Source organism: Anser cygnoides, chromosome 2, assembly GCF_040182565.1.
Source record: "Anser cygnoides isolate HZ-2024a breed goose chromosome 2, Taihu_goose_T2T_genome, whole genome shotgun sequence".
NCBI classification, from domain to species: Eukaryota; Metazoa; Chordata; class Aves; order Anseriformes; family Anatidae; genus Anser; species Anser cygnoides.
The window spans coordinates 153,260,579-153,282,446 of NC_089874.1; the positions used below are offsets into that span (position 1 = coordinate 153,260,579).

General features: G+C 47.3%; 1 long non-coding RNA gene across 12 annotated transcripts in view; it reads left to right on the top strand.

The window, feature by feature from the left end:
* Positions 1-20,993, top strand: part of LOC136789798 (uncharacterized) — an 89,698-nt gene extending 68,705 nt beyond the window's left edge. For 6 of the 12 annotated variants that reach the window (XR_010828799.1, XR_010828794.1, XR_010828798.1 and 3 more), the window contains 4 exons: positions 1,474-1,553; positions 10,878-10,953; positions 11,763-16,275; positions 18,931-20,993. This is a non-coding gene — a long non-coding RNA (uncharacterized lncRNA). The remainder of the gene's footprint in view (positions 1-1,473; positions 1,554-10,877; positions 10,954-11,762; positions 16,276-18,930) is intronic. The other 6 variants (XR_010828797.1, XR_010828796.1, XR_010828803.1 and 3 more) reach the window with 6 other exon arrangements.
* The last annotated feature ends 875 nt before the right edge of the window (positions 20,994-21,868 follow it).

The window sequence follows — 21,868 nt, forward strand, 5'->3', positions numbered from 1 at the left end:
TACCCATCATCAACAAGAGCAAGATAGGGATTTATTTTCGTTCTGCTATCTCCAAAGCAAAGCCTGGTGATCACTTGTTTTTCAGTACCTGCGTTTCAGGTCCAGGTGATTTTGCTACGTGCTGCTTGTGCTGGTAGCCCATTCTTGCTGCAGGTATTAATGTTGTTTTTCCCAACTGGTTCCTATATTTGCACCTTAAAACAGTCGTTCGCAACTTCTCAGAGCAGCTTGAATGTAAGAACTCTTGCTGGCTGTTACTGAGCTAAGCAGTGTGTCCCCTTCGGACAGTACCTTCAAACTGGGCTGTCTGACTCCTTCCCTGCATTGAGATATAGGGGTACCTCCTGGAAACCTCTTATTTCAGTGGGAGCTGTAGGTATTTCTCTGCTTCAGAAAGCCTGACTGGATCATTTGCTTAGAATAGCCAAGCCCAGATGCTGAATCGAATGGGTTAACGCAGAGCATCTCCAGATTTGCTGGCATCCCCACTAAGGCAGCTCGGGGTGGCACCTCTGCCTTGCAGGAGGAGCGGGGGCTCTGAATTGCAGAATGCTTGGCAGGGAATTAAAGGAGGCCAGAGACTGCCTGTCCCTTCCCCACATCCCATTCTGCGGGAATGCTTCTCATACTCGCCCAAATTTAGCAGTGCAAATGTCACTCGGTTAAGTACGCTGAATGACGAAGCTATTCTGATCTTAACAGAGTCCCACTGCCCTGCCTTGGTTCAAGCTTGGGCTACCAAAGAAGCCGTGTGATATATGGCTGCCCTGACAAGTGGTCCCATGGCTTGGGAGGAAGAAGAGGAGGGAGCCCTGGTTTGTGGGAGAAAGCAGACCCCCAGCACCACTGCCCAGCAGTGCCGGCTGCCAGAGCAACAGCCCAGTGTCCTCTGGGTGTCCCTTGCAATGCAGGGTGTTGTGGGGGACATCCATAAAATGTAGAGATGGCTGCTAGGGAAAGCCTGTGCCCTCTTGGCAATGCTTTGGGATCACACAGCAGGGATCGTCTGCCCCCAGCCCTTCTTCTTGCAGCTCTCCATCTCTTCACCATCCAGAGCTCTTGGCTGAGCTTCCTCAGGAGTGTTTGGGGGATTGCTTCCCCAAAAGCTGATCTGAATGTCTCCGGAGGACCTTCAGGCTCGTTTTGGTGCCCCGTTGCTGGATCTCTCCGGGTGTTCGCCACGGGGTGGGCACAGCGCCTCAGGGCTCTATCCCCAGGCTGCTCGTGGGGGGCTCTGTCCCCACCCTGTGAGGGGCATGTCACACCCTGCATACAATTACACTCATATAGCTGGGGGATTTTCACTCCCTGCCTCTTTGATTGCAACCTTGGGGGCCGGAGCGATTGCTTTTATACGTAATTGCTTTACTTTGCAGCATTATTTTGAAGAAGAGAAGAAATGAAGCATTTTTGGTTGGAGGGAGGGAACAGGGTTTGGCTTGCTGACATTTCTTTTGTTGTGATGTTGTATAGGTCTCGCTTGACTGCGAAAAGGAGAAAGGAGGAGCGTGTGCAGGGAGGTCAGGTCCTGCCAGGGCTTCCTGGGAAATGAGGTGAGTGGTGACAGCTTTCAGCGCTGGTGAGCTCAGAGGTACAAACCCTCCGGGGCTCCCCTGCAGCCCTTGGGTGAGAGCTCTTCTGTCGAGCCTCCAGACTTCTTTTTGTTACGGGTTTCTGGGTGTATGTGCCTTCACAGGGACACGGCTGATGGGAGGACTTTAGACTGCTGAAGTGCTCGGGGTCGCAGAGGACTGGAGACTAACCCGAGCATGCCGAGGTCTGTGGCTCACACAAACCTTGTTTCTGGCTGTGGCCTGATTGCATTTGGGATTCACAGCATGGGCTGTGCTCCTCTGGATCGATGCTGCAATTACCTGCAGCTGAACAAGTCTCCCCCAGCCTTCTTTAACAGTCAGTGGAGGGAAATGGATGATTTTAGGAAGCGCCTGCCCCTGACCTGTTGTAGATGTCTGTGGAATGAATCATTCCCTACAATGCCTGCTGCTCTGTACTGCAGACACAGCGGGGTTGCCTTGTCTGGATGAAAGGTCTGCATTTGGCTGGAGGAATTGCAAGTGCAGTGTCTGCACCATGCACAGGATGACCTGAGATGAGGCTGTTTGCAGTAGCTTTGGATATCCGAACCCACTGGCTGATGAGAGCTTGGGCCTCTGCTAAACTACCAAGCGCCCTTGAATTTTCTTCTTTTGAGAGCAGTTTGGACACAGCCTAAATCTGTGAGCTTGTCTGAGCCTGCTCTCCGTGTTTATACACCCCGACTGACAGCGTAAGCACCTTCCTGAAGCATCACCAAGGCAGCTGCAGTCCAACTGGGTCACCTCACGCCGGCTGCAGCGGTCCCACTAGGGACCAGCAAGGCACCTCCTGCGGTGGCACGGAGAGCATGGCCCTGTGGCACTTCCCTCGTGGGAACCAGCCTTGCAGTAGCTCCCTGCGGTCCTTGTGCTCCTTGAGTAGTGTGTCTTGTGGCTTTGCAGCGGCAGCAAGGGTTGGATTGAAGCCTATGGAAGACTGACACCAGTAGTGGGAGGGTAGCACTGAAATAAGCGGCATCCCAGTAACTCAGAAACAGCCTGCAGGTGTGAAAATGTGAAGAAATGAGTCCTACATGTCAGGGCTCTCTTGGTTGGTATCTCCCTTGAGAGCTTTTGTGCACTTTGCTGCATCTCCCATGCACAGGGAATTCCCTCCAGATATCCATCTGCCTTTGCTGAGCTGCCTCCTCCCCTGCGCCTCCTCACCATAAGCTTTTTTTGGGACAGGAACTTTGTTTTCTGCATGTGTTTGCAGAATGCTCAGCATGTGCTGGCCAGTCTGTGTTGCAGTGTGACTACATATTTTGTAGTAAAGGTTAAAATTCAGCTGCACAAGCTGTTTTATCTGAACAGCTGCAGCTCTGGAAGATCTTTTGTATGCTTCTGTCTCCACTGATGCCTTAGGTGTGCTCTCAGCGGTGCAGCCCATTGCCCTGTGTTGAGAAAGTGGAGTTGATGTTGATGTATTCTTGAGATTGTTACCTTAGGTGAAGGAAGAAATACAGGTTGCTGCAGTACATCACTGTTGTTGAGTATTAAGCGGGCAAGGAGAGACAGAGTGTGTGTGTATGTGCATGTGTGCATATATAGTTTATTTTGCAATTTGCTGTTAGCTCTTCTGCGTTACTGGTCATTCCAGTATTTTCACTGCAGCACTGGAGAGGCAAAATGCTTCCTTATATAGTGAGGGAAACACAGGCACAGTGACGCTGTATGGTCGCTGCCCGTCGGCTGAGCTCTGACCATGTCCAAACGGGGGATATGTACATCTTCCATCCATCTGCCCTGGGGACCAGATGACATTGCAGGGGCTTATGGTGTCCTTGGGTCGGGTGCTTGCTTCTGCCACTGGTCTCTTTGCTCTCAAGCTGCGCCTTGATTCTCCATCCAGAGATAGGGATAAATTGAATCTTTGGAGCTGTGATAATTACGTTAAGGAAGAGGGATGCAACAGCAGGTCCTGGTTGCGTGTCTAGGCAGAGCTGGATGAGTTCTGCAGTATCAGTGGTTCCCAGTCAAAAAAACTCATTTTCACTTGGCTTCTCTGAGTCTGGCTGGCTTTTCCCAGATAAAATTCATCCAGCACAACAGCTGCTTTCCCTCCTTTTTCCCTCCTTTTTTGGAAGCATGCTTGTGCTGGGCTGACACCTCCAACATCAGCATCTTGGGGCTCAAAGTTTAAGACTGAGGCCTCTTTGGTCTCTTGCCCTCTCCTTGCTGTGGAGCCACCAAGCCCTTGGCCTTGTGCAAGGCTTCGTGCTCTCCTTGGGTCTTGTGTGCTGAGGTGGGTGGGAGCCAGGGTTTGATGAGCCTTTAGGATTCTTTAGGCACTTAAGAGGGAGAATGTACTCCTTGATAAAATGTGTCTCCTCCTTGATAAAATGAGCAGCCTGCCTGCAGTGGTGGGGTGGGGAGGATTTTGCAAGTGACACCGGCTGAACATTAGCAAGGGCTGTGAATTGGGCTGGGATGAGAAGGAGGTTTTTTATCTGCTTTCCGGCAGCTAAAAACAGGTGTTCAATTGACTGGGAGTTGCCCTGAAGGCAGAGAAGAAGGATGCAAATGACCTCTGAAGCATAAAAGGAACCATCCGAATGCCCTGTTCTGCCACAAAGTTTGCCTCCACCCTGAGTGATTTGCATGGTGTAAGTTGTTCATTGGCAGCCCCGAGAAAAGGTGGGTGAGTCCAGCCTGAGGAGACTCTTTCAAACCTGAAGATCTTTCCAAGAGACAAAAACGGGCTAAGCCCAGAGGCCAGGGCATTTGCAGAGATAGACCAGAGATAGGTCTTGCACAACAGGGTGGGCTGCCTCTGTGCGTTCCTGGCTGGGAGCTGGGTCCCTGAAGAGGCTGGGTGCTCAGCTTTGGGTGTTTTCGGCGCTGAGTAACTGCTAATGATAACTGTCTGGCCCTTGGAGGTCCCTGGATGAAGCCTCCCTCAGGTTTTGCAATAGTTCAGATAAATCAGTGCCAATCCCTGATGCGCATACCGGCTTAAAACCTTGTCAGTGCAGTCTGAGGACTGAAAGTCCGGTGCTGGGTTCCCGGAGCTCCTTGTAGCACACTGCTGTGAACACAAAAACACCAGATAGTTTAAACCTACCTGCACGAGATTTTAGGCTGTGCTTTCCTCAGTCCTGAGGAAATTGGGGTTTTAGACTGGAGAAGAGGAGGCTAAGGGGAGACCTCATCGCTCTCTACAACTACCTGAAAGGAGGTTGTACCAAAGAAAGTGTTGGTCTCTTTTTTTCAGGTGACAAGTGGTAGGATGTCGGGAAATGGTCTCAAGATGCACCGGGGAAGGTTTAAATTGGACATTAGGAAGAATTTCTTCATGGAGAGGGTGGACCCAGTTCCATTTTCTTCATTGGAAAAGGCTGCCTGGGGAAATGATGGAGTTCCCCATCCTTGGAGGTATTTAAGAACCACGTGGACATGACACTAAGGGGACTTGGTAGGCCAGGTTGATGGTTGGACTTGGTGATCTTGAAGGTCTTTACAACCTAGATGACTTTGTGATTCTCTGTTTGATGCAGTAGCACGACACAAATCTAGTATGTTACTGTGACCCAGCAAAGTGGTAACTCATTAAGGGGTGGCATTCCACCGGTGTCCCCAGGGTCTAAACTATAGCATGGCTGGGAGCCCTCTTGGACAGCACAGTGATGCTGAGCACAGTAGGGAGTGGAGCTGAGCTCTTCCCATGCTGCCCTTATTCTGCACTTGCCAGATTTTACACCCAAGCCCGGTCCCTGTTCATTTAATGAAGTTGATGTTTTTGCTGTGATTTGGGCTTGTGTCTCTTCTGGAAAATATTTTTGGTTAATCCCTCACCCACAGATTCTCCCTCTCACTCGCTCTCCCTGCTGTATTTTTATTGCATTGCACTCTGCAGTTGTGCGTGCTGTCCAGCGGTGTGACGTGTCCCACCTCAGCTTGGTTATGGTTTTATTGTGCTGCAGTCTTGTTTTTCCCCTGTTAACAGGTACTTCCCCAGCCCCCTCATAAGCCAAGACACTGCCTCTTCACAGCAACATTTAAATGTTTATTTACTCTGTAGGTTAGTCCTCCCCCTTTCTGATTTCATTGCATATGTGCAGGACGTAATGAAAAAAAAAAAAAAGAAAAACAAACAAAAAAACCATTTGGGCTGTCTCCTATTTCAGACATTTTTACTTCTCTACAGTAGCCATGTGGGGTTATAAACGTGTGTGGATGTCCAGATCTGACCCTGAGAAGGAAGCAGCAGGTTACACAGCCCTACAACCACACCACTTCATCCCTATGCATGTGGGCACCACCAAGTCTTTTGATCAAAGATTCAAGGCCTCTTAGAACAGTTGCTATAAATCTGGAAAAAATAAATGGTGGTGTTGTTCTGTCTTGTGTTCCCTCAGCTCATTGAGTTTTCCTGCTCACATTCAGCTGCTCCTCATCGGTGGCTCCCACCATCATCTGGGCCAGGCAGCGACTCGCCATGCTCACTGGTTACACGTGGTGGTGCTTGGAAGCACGGATTCAAAACAAACTGGTCCAGTCTTCTTTGTGAACTGGATCGTGTGTGACCCATGTGGGTCTCGTGTGTGGGGTCTGGCAGCGGGCTATGGGAATGCCTGGTGTAGGTATTGTTTTCCTGATAGGTGGGTGATTTGTATTTTTAGTTGATGCTATGTATATGTTATTTTTCAAAGGCAGAATGTGAAGTACTGAAATGTGTGTGTATTTTATGTGCATTTATGGTCAGGGCTAACTGCATATTGCTTATGTAGCATCACAGGAATGTCATGTTTATGTGTTTCATGGCCATTCAAGCATTTTGACCATGTCTTCTAACCAGACATAGCAGTTAAACATTACAATACTGCAATCGTAAACCTGACCCACCTCATGACCACAGCCTAGTATATTTATGATGATAACATCTAGGGGAAGGCGCTGGATGTGCGTATACATGGATCATGTATATGCACAAGGATAGTGGAGGGCAGGCGTCTGATTGTAAGGTGGAAGCTGCTCATGGTAGTGTCAAGATGCTGACTATGAAGGAGCCAGATGTTTTCTGGTCTTTTATTTATTTTTTTTTCATCAGTAGTTTGTTCAATATTGCTACTTTCTATTAAAGTTAACAGTGCCTTATTAAAATTAACAGTGCCTTATTAAAATTAACAGTGTCTATGTCTCCTTAAATCATATGTGTACAAAAAGCTGCTCTCACAGGTGGTATGTATCAGACTGTGTGTCTTTCCTGCATGAGCTTATCCCCCCATGCCTTTGCCTTCCTCGCCATTCACAGAGCTGCCCCCCTGACCTTTGCATCTCCCTGTGATCTTCACTGCCTTTTCCTGGAAAGCCTGGGGGCAGGACCAGGAAGGACTTGTTGGGGAGGTGAATGAGATCATCCAGACCTTGTCCATGGAGGGAAATGGAGCTGGGGATGAGGTGGGGAAGTTGTAAGGGATCAGCTGAACTGTCAGGGTCTGCTACAGCCAAACAGGAGCCAGAGGAGGCTCCTGAAACACCGCCCAGAAGGGACCTCAGGAGGTCTCTTGTGCTGCCAGCACTAGAGGGGAGCAACCAGGGCCAAGTCTTGAGAACCTTCAGGGATGGAGATGTTATCATCTCTCCAAGTGACCACTTCCAGCACTACACTGTCCTGCTCACAAGAAGGCTTTCCCTGGTGTCCTATACAATCTTTCCAGGCCAGTTTGTGAATGTTGCACTTTTTTATATTGTCTGTTGACTTGGCTGAGATGGGATGTTCAAGAGTTTGGGTGGAGGCAGAGAGATGTCTTCTCTGGGCCACCTGTGGGAATCAAGTGATGGCACCAGTGGACACTGAATTCATCTGCAGACGTCTCCTCAAGACTGTGCAACCTTGTACGAGGCTCTGATAGCAACTCTTTGTGGGGATAATGTCCCCTCGTAAATTTGACCCTTTTCCAGAGAACCACATACATTTTCCGAATTATGAATCTGTGTATTGAAAACCAGTGTGGAGCTAGAGCAAGGAGGTGGAGGTCAAGAAGGATTCATTATTAAATCTGTGGTGTATTGGGCTAATATTCGAGTGTTCTGGGGGTGATGTTTTGTAACCTTCGCACTGATTCATACCTGCAACTCTATTGGAGCCTGTGGCCAGATCAGAATCAGCTCACTTGAACCAACAGGGCTCCATGTGACGTGGCTCACAGGCAAGTCATACCAAAATCACTCGGACACAGTGCACTTTCATTGAAGAGGGGAATAACAAACAGGTGGCAAAACATATGAACCAGCAGCACTGCCAAATGGCTGTGTGTGTTGGTTTTGGCTTCAGATTTTGTTTCTTTTGCCTGAATTTATCAACTGGATTCCTAAAACAAGAGGATCTGAGAGGCCTTCAACAACCATAGGTGGAGTTCAACTGTGGAGGAGAGGGTCACCCTTGTGACCAGGGTTTTTCTGCTCTGAGTGGGCCTGATGGGAGCTGTTGGCTTGGAATGAGATGAATGGGGATTTTGTAACTTGTCATTCCCTGGGGTCACGACAGGGAGAGCTGATGTTCCTGCAGATTGGCCATGCATAATGACATACCAAAAATACCTGTTTATTGGGTTGTGTCCTTTTGTGGGAAGACGTCAGATACACATTGTGATGGGGATTAATTCCTTAGGCCATACCATAAAGATAATGCTTTCCAGATGATCTTTTCCTGGAAAGATTTCCTATCCAAATATAGGCCCAAAGAACATAAAGCTGATGATTTGGGCTATTATATATTACTACCAAAAGCCTGAATGTGTGTTTGGTATTTTGGATAAACAGGTATAGTTGCAACCCCTTCCTTGTGAGCTTGCCAGTGGGGATGCCCCTGGTGCGGGCAGGGCTGCCATGTGGTTCAGCAGAACCAGAAGGAATGGGCTTTCATCACATCCAGTAGCTGGAAAATCACTTACCTTGCAGGTTATCCTGGAAGGAGATGTCTTGGTGATGTGGAAGAATGGGTTATCTTGTTGAATCAAATTTTCATATTTCTTTAGTGGTTGTGCTAAAAAAATAAAAATAAAAATAAATCTTAATGCTTGTTGGGATTCATTTTTTGTGTGTTCTTTGAGAGCACAAGAAGATATAGGACCTAGTTTTCTTAAGGGACTAGTGGTTGTCCATGCTTTAATCTTCTGTTGTCTAATTGTAGGCTTTTAAAGCATTTCATTTTCCAAAAGTGGGCAGGAGCCCAAGCTTGAGATGGTGGGCCTTGGTTCTTTTGTTGCCACAAACTTCCTGTGTGACCTCGGGAAGGTGACACAGCTGGACACGTTCACAAGTGTGACTTGGCAGCCTGAACTCTGGCCCACTTGGACATGTTTGACCTGTGTGTGCCAGTTAGAGCCAACGCTTGGTGGACTTCATTACTCTAAATGACTGAGGGGTAGGGGTTAGGTGAGAAATTAACAAAAAAACAACAAAACAACAAAAAAAACTGGTTTCTAATCTAATTCATTGGCAAGAGAGGGAACAAGCGATGCTCTATAGCAGCCTTTTCCTCCGTGGACTGTGGAAAGCTTCCAGACAGTTGGCTTAGATGAGGAACAGCTGAGGGCAATCAAATGGTTTAGACTGCAGAAAAGGAGGCTGAAGGGAGACCTCATCGCTCAGTACAACTACCTGAAAGGAGGTTGTATTGAGGAAGGTGTTGGTCTCTTTTCTCAGGTGACAAGTGTCTTACAGACAAGTGACTTACAGAGTCATAGAATATCCTGAGTTGGAAGGGACCCACAAGGATCATAAAGTTCAATCCCTGGCTCTACACAGGACCACCCAAAAATCAGACCATGTGTCTGAGAGCATTGTCCAAACACTTCTTGAACTCCAGCAGGCTCGGTGCTGTGACCACTGCCCTGGAGAGCCTGTCCCAGTGCCCGACCACCTCTGGGTGCAGAACCTTCCCCTAACCCCCAGCCTGACCCTCCCCTGTCCCAGCTCCATGCCGTTCCCTCGGGTCCTGTCGCTGTCCCCAGAGAGCAGAGCTCAGCGCCTGCCCCTCCACTCCCTGTGAGGGAGCTGCAGGCTGCCATGAGGCCTCCCCTCAGCCTGCTCTGCTCTGGGCTGAACAAACCAAGGGACCCCAGCCACTCCTCATACATCTTGTCTTATTCCCTTCATCATCTTTGTTGCCCTCCTTTGGACACTCCCTAACAGCTTTATGCCCTTCTCACAGTGTGGCACCACAACCTGCACACAGTGCTCAAGGTGAGGCCGCACAGCGCGGAGCAGAGCAGGACAATCCCTCCCCTCGCCCGGCTGGCAGTGCTGGGCCTGAGGCACCCAGGGCAGGGTTGGCCCTTTGGGCTGCCAGGGCACACTGCTGGCTCATCTTCAACCTGCCATGGACCAAAACCCCCAGATCCCTTCCTGTGGGGCTGATCTCCAGTCTCTCGTCCCCTAGTTTGTATGTACAGCCAGGGCTGCCCCATCCCAGGTGCAGAATCTGGCACTAGGTCATGTTAAAATTCAAATTGTTGGTGATAGCCCAGCTCTGTAATTTGCTCAGATCTCTGTGCAAGGCCTCTCTACCCAGAAGGGAGTCAACAGCTCCTCCCAATCTACTGTCATCCACAAACTTACTTAGTATACCTAGTATACTCAAGAAAATGGTCTCAAGTTGTGCCAGGGAAGGTTTAGATTGGATATCAGGAAGAATTTCTAGATGGAGAGGATGATCGAAGATGGGAACAGGGTGCCCAGGGAAGCGGTGGAGTCCCCATCACTAGGTGTATTTCAGAGACATGTAAATATAAGCACTTAGGGACATGGTTTAGTGATGGACTTTACAATATTAAGTTGATGGTTGGATTTGATGGTCTCTTCCAACCTTAGAGATTCGATGTTCCTAGATGAGGCGCCTAATTTCTTGATAGATAAAGTTAGGGAGAGAGCAGTCTCTCCTGTTAATTCCTTAGTGTTGCTTGTATATCAAATGAGTTTAATGATAGGTCCTTGCTTCTTTGAAATGGAGGATAAATACAAAATGTGGAGCTTCTGCCTGAACACAGCAATGGGTGAGTGACTGTTTCAGATTACAGGCTGTGCTGATCATTGCCATGGGCAGCATTTTACAAATGCCAGCATGCCAAGGGTTAATGCACACACTTGCATGTCTCATGATGAACTGGGGAGTTCAGGCTTTGAAAGCAATTCTACTGCTGCACACCACCACAAAACTTTTTATTTAAGATGTTCCTTTCATGAAGCTTCAAATAGCACCCACGTCGGACTGAAATCGAAATCTCCAGGAGAGATTAGGACAATTTCACTTGAGGTTTTTGTTGTGGTTTCTTGCAGGAGAAATGAAGAGGGTAAGATAACCAAGGTCAGCACCTCACTTCAAGCTGCCAGTTGGGCTCCTCCTGGGGAAGAGGTATTGAGTTACCATGTGTGTGTAATTTATCCATTGTGCTGCTGACCAAATAATCCAGTAAAATGGCAGCAAAAAGGATGGGAAAATTATGAAAATTTTTTGCTGTAAACTGAGCTGACAAAATTGCACTCAGAGCTGTGTTTGGGTATCAAGTGAAGCATTCTCTTCAGAAAGTGCTGGAGAGATTTTTTTATCCAAAGTTTTGCAAGAAAAGTCACAGTGCCCGTGAGGTGTGGAACAGAGCATGTCTCGTCACATGGGGTCATGTTGATCTGGGTCTCATTGCTCTTAGTGTTTTGGGCACACTGATTCTGATTATGGTTTGCATTTATTACTGCTCAATATAATTATTGTCATTAAATTTGATTAATTAATGTTTAATATTAGAATATCTTTTATAACAGCTACTACTACCTTATATTTATTAGCCTCACTTCTCTGGTAAAGTTGCTAAACGCTTCCTAGCCCTGGGATGCACATGTGCCTCCTTTGACGTCCTTGGGCATGTTATCCAAGTGCAGATTACAGGTGCTGACAACCCTCTGACCCATTTTCGTTTGTTTGCAACCTCATTTTGCACCTTAACTTGATTTTTATGAAATAATTGAACTAAGTACAGTATTATTTTAGTCTAATTTATACGCATTTGACATTATTGACTTTCTTGCTTTATCTGGGTTAAGTCTCAAGGATGACATTCCGTCTCGCTCTGCCAACATTGCTTTTTGTCTAGTTAATATAGAATTAGCCTTAAAGGAGTGGATTTTGAAAAGTTATTTCTGACCTTTTGCTTGTTTTTGCCATGTCAGAACTGCGTGTTTTTAAGAAAATCACACTTCAGCAGAAGTCTGCCTTCAACAACACGCCAGAGCACTGTGTGATGCCAAGGAAATCATTTGCTGCAGAGCCCCAATACTGCAATCCTTGTTTTTCCTGGGATATCTCCCATGGACCTTCTGGCTGATTTTTCTCTCATGAGATCTAACATGATCATCGTCTGTTGTGGTATGTGGGGCTTCAAGCCAAGAATATCCATTATTTTTGAAATATGATTATTACCGTTCAAAATAGGCTTTTTTCCATGATCTTATAAGATTTTACCACTTCTCTAATAAGGTAATTTTATCCCCGCTTTGGCATCTGTACTCCTTGATGTTATTTTGGTGTGTACTTTATATATATCTTATGTATAGCTCTGTGCATGCATGCATCACTATATGTGATTTATATACAGCCTGCCTTGCCTGTATTGTCACAGAGAAATCATTCTCACTTTTGTGGTGGGGGTCTTGGGTCAGATGTGTCAGGGCCATTGCCAGACCTCTCTGTGAACTGTCCCAGTTTGCTTCCCTTCATCCCCAAATGAGACCGCTGCTCCTCCTGGGCAAGAGAAGACAAGACCCATCTGCTGCTTTAGCTATGTGGACGTGAGGGGTGCGTGGGCTTTGTAGCTGCAAGGTGGAAGCCCCTAAATCTCCAAGTTACAGGTGTGTACAGACTTGGGTCCACAAATGCCTTCCTGTAGTCAAAGCAGAAATGGGGAAAATGCCTTTAAAAACTGGGATAAAACTGCCCTGAAAGATGAGGGGAAATGTGCTGGACCGTGCCTGGAGTGCCTGCTGTAGCACAGGTGTGGGTGAAGGCTGAAGGCAGTGGTGGTGGGTGGAGGAGAAGATCTTCAGGGAGGAACTCTACATCGGATGTGAGACTTGAAAGGAAAATCCTGATTTGGATATTGAGATGGTTAATGGTGGTAAGTGGATCCCCCTGTTGCTTCTTACAGTCCTTACTTTTACTACATTCTCATTATTCACACTGTGGGTAAAACCAGGGATCTGCAGCCCAATAGAAAGAGTTAAGTTGTGACAGTCTGAAATTGTGTGCAACCATCTTCCCTTCCCTCTTGTCCTCCATCCCCAGGTCTTTTAGGATGGGGAATTTTGAATGGGTTTGTATAGAGAAGGAATTTTGCCTTGCTTTGGGTTGGAAACAATTGAGTAACAAATATTTCCTCCTGAGGGAAGGGGTAAGAATGTATTTTGATGGTATATGTGCTAGGGTCACATGCACAAGCTTAATAACAAAGGATGAGGAACACAACAAACCAATGTGCTTTTGGGGCAGAAAAGGAATCAGATTTAACCATGGGGTCAAGTTGTGGGAGAAAACTGGACCCTAATGTTCAGCTCCAAACTGAAGGAACCCATGGAGCAAGATGGCCACTTAATTGACCTATCTTTTGGTCCTGTTTGGAAGAGGATGTTCTCATTGCATGAACATTAATGACCTTTATGGTCTCTGCACTGTCAGCATCATGTCAGCAAACGAGATGGAGACATCCTCTGCCGTGACCATGTCAGTTTTACATATTTGCATAATGTAAACCCCAGTCAAGCTGAATAGTGACAGGTGTCTTTGTAATAGGCAAATAGAGGTTTACAAGAAGCTCTGGAGTTTCTAGATCGATAACGTGAAAACAGACACTTAAAATGTGTGTGGTGTAGAGTGTGGAGGAGGGTTTGTTTCTTTGTGATAGTTCAGTTTTGGGAAGAAGATAAGAAGGTGAAGTCATTATTTATTACAGTAAATCTACCATGTACTTTGACAGTCAGTTTTGAGGTTGTCATCTGAGGCAGGTGTTATGCCCAACATAGGGGTCTTGGTGGGCTTCAATTTTAGCTGGATTTTACATCAAATTTCTGGACTGCAGAAGGATGCAGCTCTTGCTTTGAGGAGTACTGCAGCTTGCCGCCAGTTAATTGCATTAATAGCATTGGTGGACCACCATCCTCAGTACTGGGGCTGTTATTCTTTCTTGATTTGATGAAAATACCATTTTTCTACAAAAAAAAAAAAAAAGAGACGTTACAGTTTGATACAGGCCACAAAGGCGTTAAAACATTGAGCCTGAGTTTTGTCACTTACTGTCACCTTCTTCAGTGAGAGCTCTGCTGATGATAAAAAGGTTTCAGCAGTGTGAAATTGCTGAAGGAAAGAAAACACTCAGAAGTTTCAGCTTAATAGTCACTCAAGCCATAGCTCGTTCTGGAAGGGTCGGTGTGTGTGTGGACATGAGTAAGCCTTCAGAGTTCAGCGTGGGCTGTATCAGCCAGAGTGGGGGTTTCCCAGGTTAGACCTGAAGCTCTCCAGTCAAGAGTTCAATGTCATTGCAGCTGCCTCTACAGGAAGGCTTTGGCTAACGCTGTGTGGCAACAGCTGTCAAAAATGGGTATTATTCCCTTAGCAGACAAAGCTATAACAGGAAAAATGTCTTGTGTCAACCTGGCCTTTGAAATTCAAATGAGTAAGAGCAACCTCACTTTTAAATGTCATCATGTGCTTTGTGTGCTTTCTTCATAATTTGGTTGCTTGCTTTTCTGTGGTTACTGCATTGCAAGGCTTTTGCTTCAAATGATGCTTCAACAAAAGGGAAAGGAGAGGAGAAAGTTGTGTGGGGAGTCCTGCGGGGCCGCTGCCCAACTGGAGGTTGTGCTGATCCCGGATCGGCTCCGAAGCATCAGAATAAGCATTTTGTTCCTCTAAAAGCCCAGCTGATGGTAGAAATACCTGCAGCCTCGTTTTCTTTCATCGTAAAACTTGGGGGAAAGGTGTGTGAAGGAGCACTGCCAACTTTGCTTTGCAGCGTTGCTTTTTACTATACATCACGGGTCCGATTTAGGGTCTTTTTGTGCCAGGTGGGCTCCGGTGCCCGGCAAGCTTGCTTGCAGCAGGGCACGTGCCACCAAAACGCCTCGAGGTTGGCTCGTACCTGTGTTTATTGCCTTCTGCACAGTGCAGCTTCGGGGTTTGCACCGCCATGCAGCTCCGTGGTGGACGTCTGCCCCTCCAAACTGAATCCCGAGGCGTGTGCTGAGCCATGACTGGAAGTGGGGACGTCCTTCTGCGGGAAGCCGGTTACGGAAATGAACTGCTTTATTTTGGGCTACACCACGACGGGCTGACTGGTAGTGAGGTTTCTGCTCTGTCTGTGATTAACCCAATAGTGACAATAAGAGCAGAACAAAAAAATATCATTAAAAGTGAACAAAAAACCCGGAAGGATATTTTGGATGCCAGAGGACGCTCATCCACAGAACTTAATTGTTTTAAGCTAATTCAGTGATTAGTTCAAGTTGGCTTTACAGAATCCTGTGTGAGCAATGGACATTTCTGTGGAATTAATCAGAAAGAGCTGCAGTTCCTTTTACCATGTGCAGAAATAGCCCTCAGACTGAGGACAATGTGTAATAACAGTGACTGTAGCTGTTGACTTAGCCAGAAATATGCAGCCAGTAAAAAAAAAAAAAAAAAGAAAAAAGAATCATCTGGAAATATCTCATGGGCCTCTGAATCTGTGCTGAAAACCACTCGGAGCTTTATTGCGATGGGTGGGTAAGGGAGTTGAAAAGAGTAGAGGGAGTTTTGGGACGAGGTGCTGAGGTCGAATCCATGCTGTGAGAGTGGATGGGATGGGATGGGATGGGATGGGATGGGATGGGATGGGATGGGATGGGATGGGATGGGATGGGATGGGACAGGACGGGATGGGATTGGGTGTACCATTGATGGTGTTTTACTTTGGCAGGGTGGAGGATCAGTTTTGGAAAAAAAAAAAAAGAGACTGTGGGCACCTTTTCCTCCCTTTATTGATGTTGAAACGCTGTGTATCCTGTGTTTTAGGATCTGCCTCAAGGGTTGATGCACGGCGGTTAAATGAAGCACCCTGGCCTTCTGCAGAGGATGAGGCATTGCTAATCCAAACCACATGGGTTTGGCTGGGTACAGGGGTCACTGCTTGGGGTGGATGGGGCAGCTACTGTACACATCTCCCCTGGTTGCTCACGCCTGGTTTATGGCACAGCCAATGCAAAATGCAGCAGCTGGGGTCTGTACAGCAGTGCTCATGCGACTGAGGAGACAGAATTTATCTTGTCAGGTGTCTAGGAAGGGGTGAAGTGAGCAGCACTGTATTCCCACCTCATCTCAGCACCCATCGCCTTGCAGACCTCATATTTTGACACTTTTCAAATTGGTGATGTGCAGAAGGCTTTCAGCTCTAATCATGGTTTTGCTATTTTTCAGCAAAGTTTTTCCTCTCCCTCTGCTTTCAGCATATTACTTTTCTAAGGGCATAAACAGCCTGGTGTCGTGGGGCAGGCTGCTGGTGCTCATCTCCATGGAGCTTAAACTAGGACGCGGGGGCACAAGCATGGGGATGCTGCAGCAAACACCACAGCGGATGGAGTGGGAGCCTCCCCGGGCCAAGGTGATCTTCACCCTCCCGTGATGATCTCAGCTTCCTGCAACCCCCTGCTTGTATGGGTTAGTGTCTTTCCAGGACTGCACAATGGCATCCTACAATGCCCTTTGTGGGGTGAAATCCCAGTCATGCCGGTCCCCACAGCCTCTTCCTGCAAGGAGTCTGCCCACAAACTGCTTTTATTTAGTGTGGCAAAGCACAGGTTTGTAAAAGGGCTTAGGTACTGCAAGACCATGCCAGCTCATGTATTGTGTTAGTAAAATAAATGTTGTAGTCTTTTAAAGGAAGGCGTTGAAAGGTCCCATAGCCCGTTACAAACAGCTGGTGTGTTGGGTGAAGAGCTACCGTCCCCTTTTCCATTTCCTTCTCCACTTCTCCTTCCGTTTCCTTTTCTGTTTCTATTAATAATGTTAAGTTTTTCTGCTTCATGCTTCTTTAACTTTTTGTTCACCTAAACCTTTCAAGGTGCGTGTTAACTTGACTGAGTTTAAATGCTTTGCCTTTGCTTTGTTAAGAATCACACGTCGTTTGAATGATTGCTGTTATCTCAGTTTCCCTGTGCCTTCTGGATGGCTGCTTTTGATTTCAAAGGTACATTTGTTGAAAAAAGGAAGATTTCCACAAAAATGCTCGTCGCACCTCTGACTCTTTCACACAGGGTTCCTGTTGAGCAGCTGTCCCTGTTGAGCAGCTGTCCCGTTTTACTGAGCAGCTGGAGTTGGAGGCTCATTAAAGGAGCAGGAAACCTAATTTCATTTATTTCTGCTGCATGCGTGTGAATTTGGGTGTGCGCTACTTTTGGGTGTGCTCTGCAGGGAAAGTGTGTGCTTAATGTGGCAGAGCTTCCTCCTTTGTAAATGGAGAATTGATCCAAATTTACCACTGGGTTTTCTCTAAGCTCTTAGAGAACATTTGGTAAAGGGACTTACTTAAATCCTCACTTTTCCTTTGGTTATTTTTACCCTGGGGGTGAAGTGCATCCGATGGGGTCCTCCTGGGGATGAGGTGGGTATGAGAAAGGTGCTGGGACCCCCTCGATGTCTTTGGCTGTTGTCTGGTCCTCAGCATTGGGTGTCACTTCTGCCTCAGCATTTTCCCCCTTCTCTCCTTCCTTACACTCGGGCAGCTCACTTTCCAATTGAGGCTGTGCATCCCCTCTCTGTGGGTGCCTGGATGGAGAACTTCCCACCCACTTCAGGTGCTCCTGCACCCTCCTAGGTCTTCCCCAGGAGGCTGCACCTGTTCTTCAGTGCTCTCCTCCTCCCCACCCATATTTCTTTCCATTTCCCAGCCCTGCAACTGGTGTGGAAGCATCCGTGCAGCACATCAGCACACCACAACCTCAGACTGCCACTCAGCTTCTGCAGGGATTCCATCAGCAGTGCCCGATCTCAGCCTAACCCTCGCCTGCTGCCTGTGTTGCCCTCAATGCACAGAGGTGGCAAACAGGCTGCTTCAAAGCCTCAGCATCACCTCTTCCATGTGGGGGAGCAGGAACCTTTTTTGGACATGAATTAGTAGATGAAGGCTGGTGGAGGTGAAGTCTGAAGCTTTTCCACATTGTGCTGCAGGAGCATGCCTGCTTCGTGGAGGCTGCAGGGAGTGACGAGTGCTGGGGGAAAGCTCAAAGGCTGCTTTGGTGGGCAAGGGCCAAAAGCTGACAGCGGGAGCAGTCCTGAGTCTGGTAGAGCTGGCTGACAATAAACTCCCTCCTTCACTTGCTTTCCTTGTGGAATTCAGTGAATGGAGTTACTGGCAGCATCCAGTTGGAGAGGAGACGTGGTTTTGCTGGGCACCGCAGGCACTTCCATTGCATCAGTGCCCGTGCGTCCTGCAGGCGCAGCCTTCGCCCCGTCGCTGCCGGCTGGGCAGGCACCAGGCTGGCTGCTCCCATCTAATAGCTGGAAATTAAGGCTGGGAGCGAGCAAGAGCTGCTTGGCAGCAATGTAGAGGACTTGTGTGATGGAGCAGAGGCTGAAACTCAGGTGGAAAGATATTCCTACACATCAGGAGCTGAGTGCTGCAGAGCACGGTGGGGCACCTCCATAGCCTTGCAGAGTACTCGTGTACTTTTTCAAATGGGTGAAGCTGTGACCCCACCAAAACAATTTCCAAAGAAAACAGTGTTAAAAAAAAAAAAAATCAAAGGTTGGAGTGTTTTGAGGTCTTTACAGCTGCCTCAGCCCCTGCTTGGGGACTGGCCTCGGGCAGGTCGCAGTGCTTACAGGGCAGAGAGCTGGGGAGAGGAGGAGTTAGGGTGGGTTAAATTCCAGAGAGGGATGCTGAATTACAAGAGTTATCCTTGGGAAAGGTGGATCTGCAGGCATTCGGTGAAAGAGCTGAGAGGAGGAGGTGGATTAGGTGAGGGCGTGGATTCCAGGAAAGGGTTTATTTCTTAGATTGCAGATGCTTAATGTTATTAGCATCCAAATGGCTCCAGCTGGTCTTTGAAGTCAGCATCTCATTGAGAAGTAAAGAGCAAAAGAGGTGTGGGGAATAATTTATTTAATATGGGGCTGGTGAATGTATTTCTCTGCAAGACCTCTGCAAAAATGTATTTTTGCTGCAAGAGTTAGCAGCAAGAGTATACGTGGTTTATTTTGGGAGAATTGTTTCTGTGAAACACAAGGCATTTATCACTTTTGCTGGTTTTTTTTTTGTTTGTTTGTTTGTTTGTTGGTCTTTTCTTTCTCAATACTCAAACTTGATTTATGCAGAAGACAGCAGAAAGCCACAAAACTGGAGCCTCAGTAATTTCTTTACACCCACCATTTCCCAGCGCTCTGGATTGGAAACCAACCTCAGCAGCTGCTGACTGTCTCGTCTTTCCTCCGTGTGAACCTGTTTCCAGGGAGCCAGCCGGGAGCTGCGACACTTCCCCCTTCCACCTCCTTCACAGATGTGCCTTTCACGACCATTTCAACCAGTTCCTGCCCACAGGATGGCCCAGCAGCGTGCCTTTGATCCAGATCAGACGTGGGCTTCTCCGTGGGATGGGTGCCCATCAAACCCAACCATCAACCTGACCTACCAAGTCCCCCGCGTAGCAGCGTGCCCTGACTCATCCCTGCTGAAACTGCCCCACTCCCTGCCCCGGGGCTCTGCTTTTCTGGGTGCTTGTTTGGGGCCATTGCTGATTCCTGGTGAAGTCTTTCCTCCAATTTTTTCTTGCGCCCCACATCCCCGTGTTTGTGACCCACAGCTGCAGCCACCACATCGTCCCTTTGAGCTGTGGTCCACGGCAGCTCGGCTAGGGCAGGATGTGTGGCACAGAGAGATGAGTTAGGCACTGGTGCTAGTGAAGCATGGCACAAAAGGGGAGCTGGGAGAGTGGAATCTGTAATTTTGGTCATAATTTGGGCATTGTTTGAGCCCTTTCTGGTGAACCTCTTTAAAGGGTGTTTCAGTGTTTTAACAAACAGAAAAGGAAGGGGAACGTGGAGCAGAGAAGGAGTCTCCTGCTGTGCATGTAGGAGTGATGGGTGCTCCTGGCTGCTCTTCACCTGTGACACGAAGGGGATGAGAGCAGCTTTCCTGTCTGTTCACTCGCTTTTCTTTCCCACTTGTGCAATTTTGAAGGCATTTTGCGTGTTCTTTTCCTCTTCTCCTAGACTAAGTGGTTGTCTTCTCTTTTATTCTTAGCTGGTTCATTCATGCAGAAGTAGGGAATAGTGAAATATTATTATTTTTTTTCTTCTGAAAAGAGGTAAATATGTTTGGTAGTGAGAACAGTTTTTGCTAGTTGTCTGAGGCAGCTTGAAATTCTTAAGGAAAATCAGAATTGTTCCATTAGGGCAAGCTGCTTGCAAGCATCTTGCTGAACAGGCCAAGAAGCCCCGAACAAAACCAAAACAGAAGCAAGCACCATTCTTTCCAGCTACGAAATTTGCATCTGATTTGGAGTTTTGGTTATAAGCAGTTTCCCAGAAAAACAAAATGAGCCTTTTATACATATGTTATTGCCTTCCCTTCCTCCTCCTTCTCCTCCTTCTGCTGCTCATCGCCTGTGTGCTGGGCTTTCACCCTTCTGCCATCAACAGGGACAGCACCACTGGTGTCCCCAACCCTCCTCTGGTCGTTGCGCTGGCTACAGCACTTATCCAGCCACAGCTCACTGTGCTGTTAGAAAGGGGAGATGGGGCGAGTCTTCCTGATTTTTGGCTGTGTTGAGTTGCTAGACTCATGCCATGTTGTGGAACTGAACTGTGAGTTTCAGCCCATTCCGCCTCACCTATTGGGATTGCATCCATGTGATTTATAGGATGAAAAAATGTGCCCCCCCCCCCCAACTGCTTCAAGAGTTCCGAGGTATAGAAGGTCATTGATTTTCTTCTTTTCTCCCTCAAACTGTATTGAAACTAATTCCAGGCCTCCATAAATAAATGCAGCATACGGCAAAATTTTATTTCAACAGAAGGGAAAAGTCCAGTACACCATCAGCTCCTTCTATTTCAGCACGTGGTTGTCTTGTCACCCACCTACATCTAGAAATATGCTTTCTTCTCCTGTGTTTACAGAGGCATTCGAGCTCAACATGATCGAGCCTGGTGGTTGCTGGGATGGTTCAACAGGCACTTCCAGGTGCCATCTGTACACAAGGACGTTGGTGATGCAGCAAATGGCTGTTTTCACAGGGCTGTTGGACTTGCCTTTTGATGATCACTTAGGATCGTAAAGCCTTTGTACATTCACATTTATCTTTGTGTTGGCTGCATTTCAACTCACTTTCTTCCCTGTGAACAAGTTCTATTCTGTTGAATAAACCGTTCCTCGCAAACCATAGCAGTGAGGTCATTGCTGTTGTGGGGGTTTTGTTTGGGTTGGGTTGGGTTGGGTTTTTAGCAGCTGTTGCCACCCAAGGGTGGATTTCCCTTCATTATACACCTTCTAACTGGTTTTCCACCATTCTCGCCTTGTGGATTCCTAAATATTTTTGTTTATTTTGTGGAGGTGTGGGATCCTTTCGAGGAACTTTAAGTCTTCTGACAATAGGCTTGTGCTTCTTAATTATTTTTCCATGAACCCAAACAATATGGTACACAGGTCCCCAAATTATTCCCAAAGCAATTGGCTTGAAAGCCACCATTCAAACAAGGTAGTGTTGTACACTTGTTCACTTAAATCTATTCTTTCTAGAAGTTATCTGTGGTTATTAGGAATTTTCTGGATCATAGTGAATTTGTAACCCTTCCATTCTCACGTAACAGTTGTGGAGGACAGAATCAAAGGTCTGCTGGGCATCCACTCGGCCATATGAGCTTGGGCAGAGCACTGTGTTTCCATGGCTTTTGTCTTAAACTGGACTGAGTCCAGTTGACCTTAGTATGAGTGGAGCAAGCCCAGGTCTGTTTGCACATGTCTAGGTAGACATGTTCCACTAGGATCCTGTGAAATCCCTGCTTCAGCTGCTCATCGGAGCCATAGAGGGACCTATTTGCCCTGTGGACTATCTTTACCTGTGGACTGTCTAGCACTGGATACACAGAACCTGCATGGCTGTAATCAAAGTGAGCCTGAAGATGCCTTTAATGCCAATTTTCAGTATTAATAAAACAAATGGAATCGTTTTTATTTAAGTGAGCAGAATCTTGCTGTTTCTCAGAAGCCAGTGTTTTCATCTTTGGAGAAATCCTGACCAAAAGCTCTGGTAGCTGA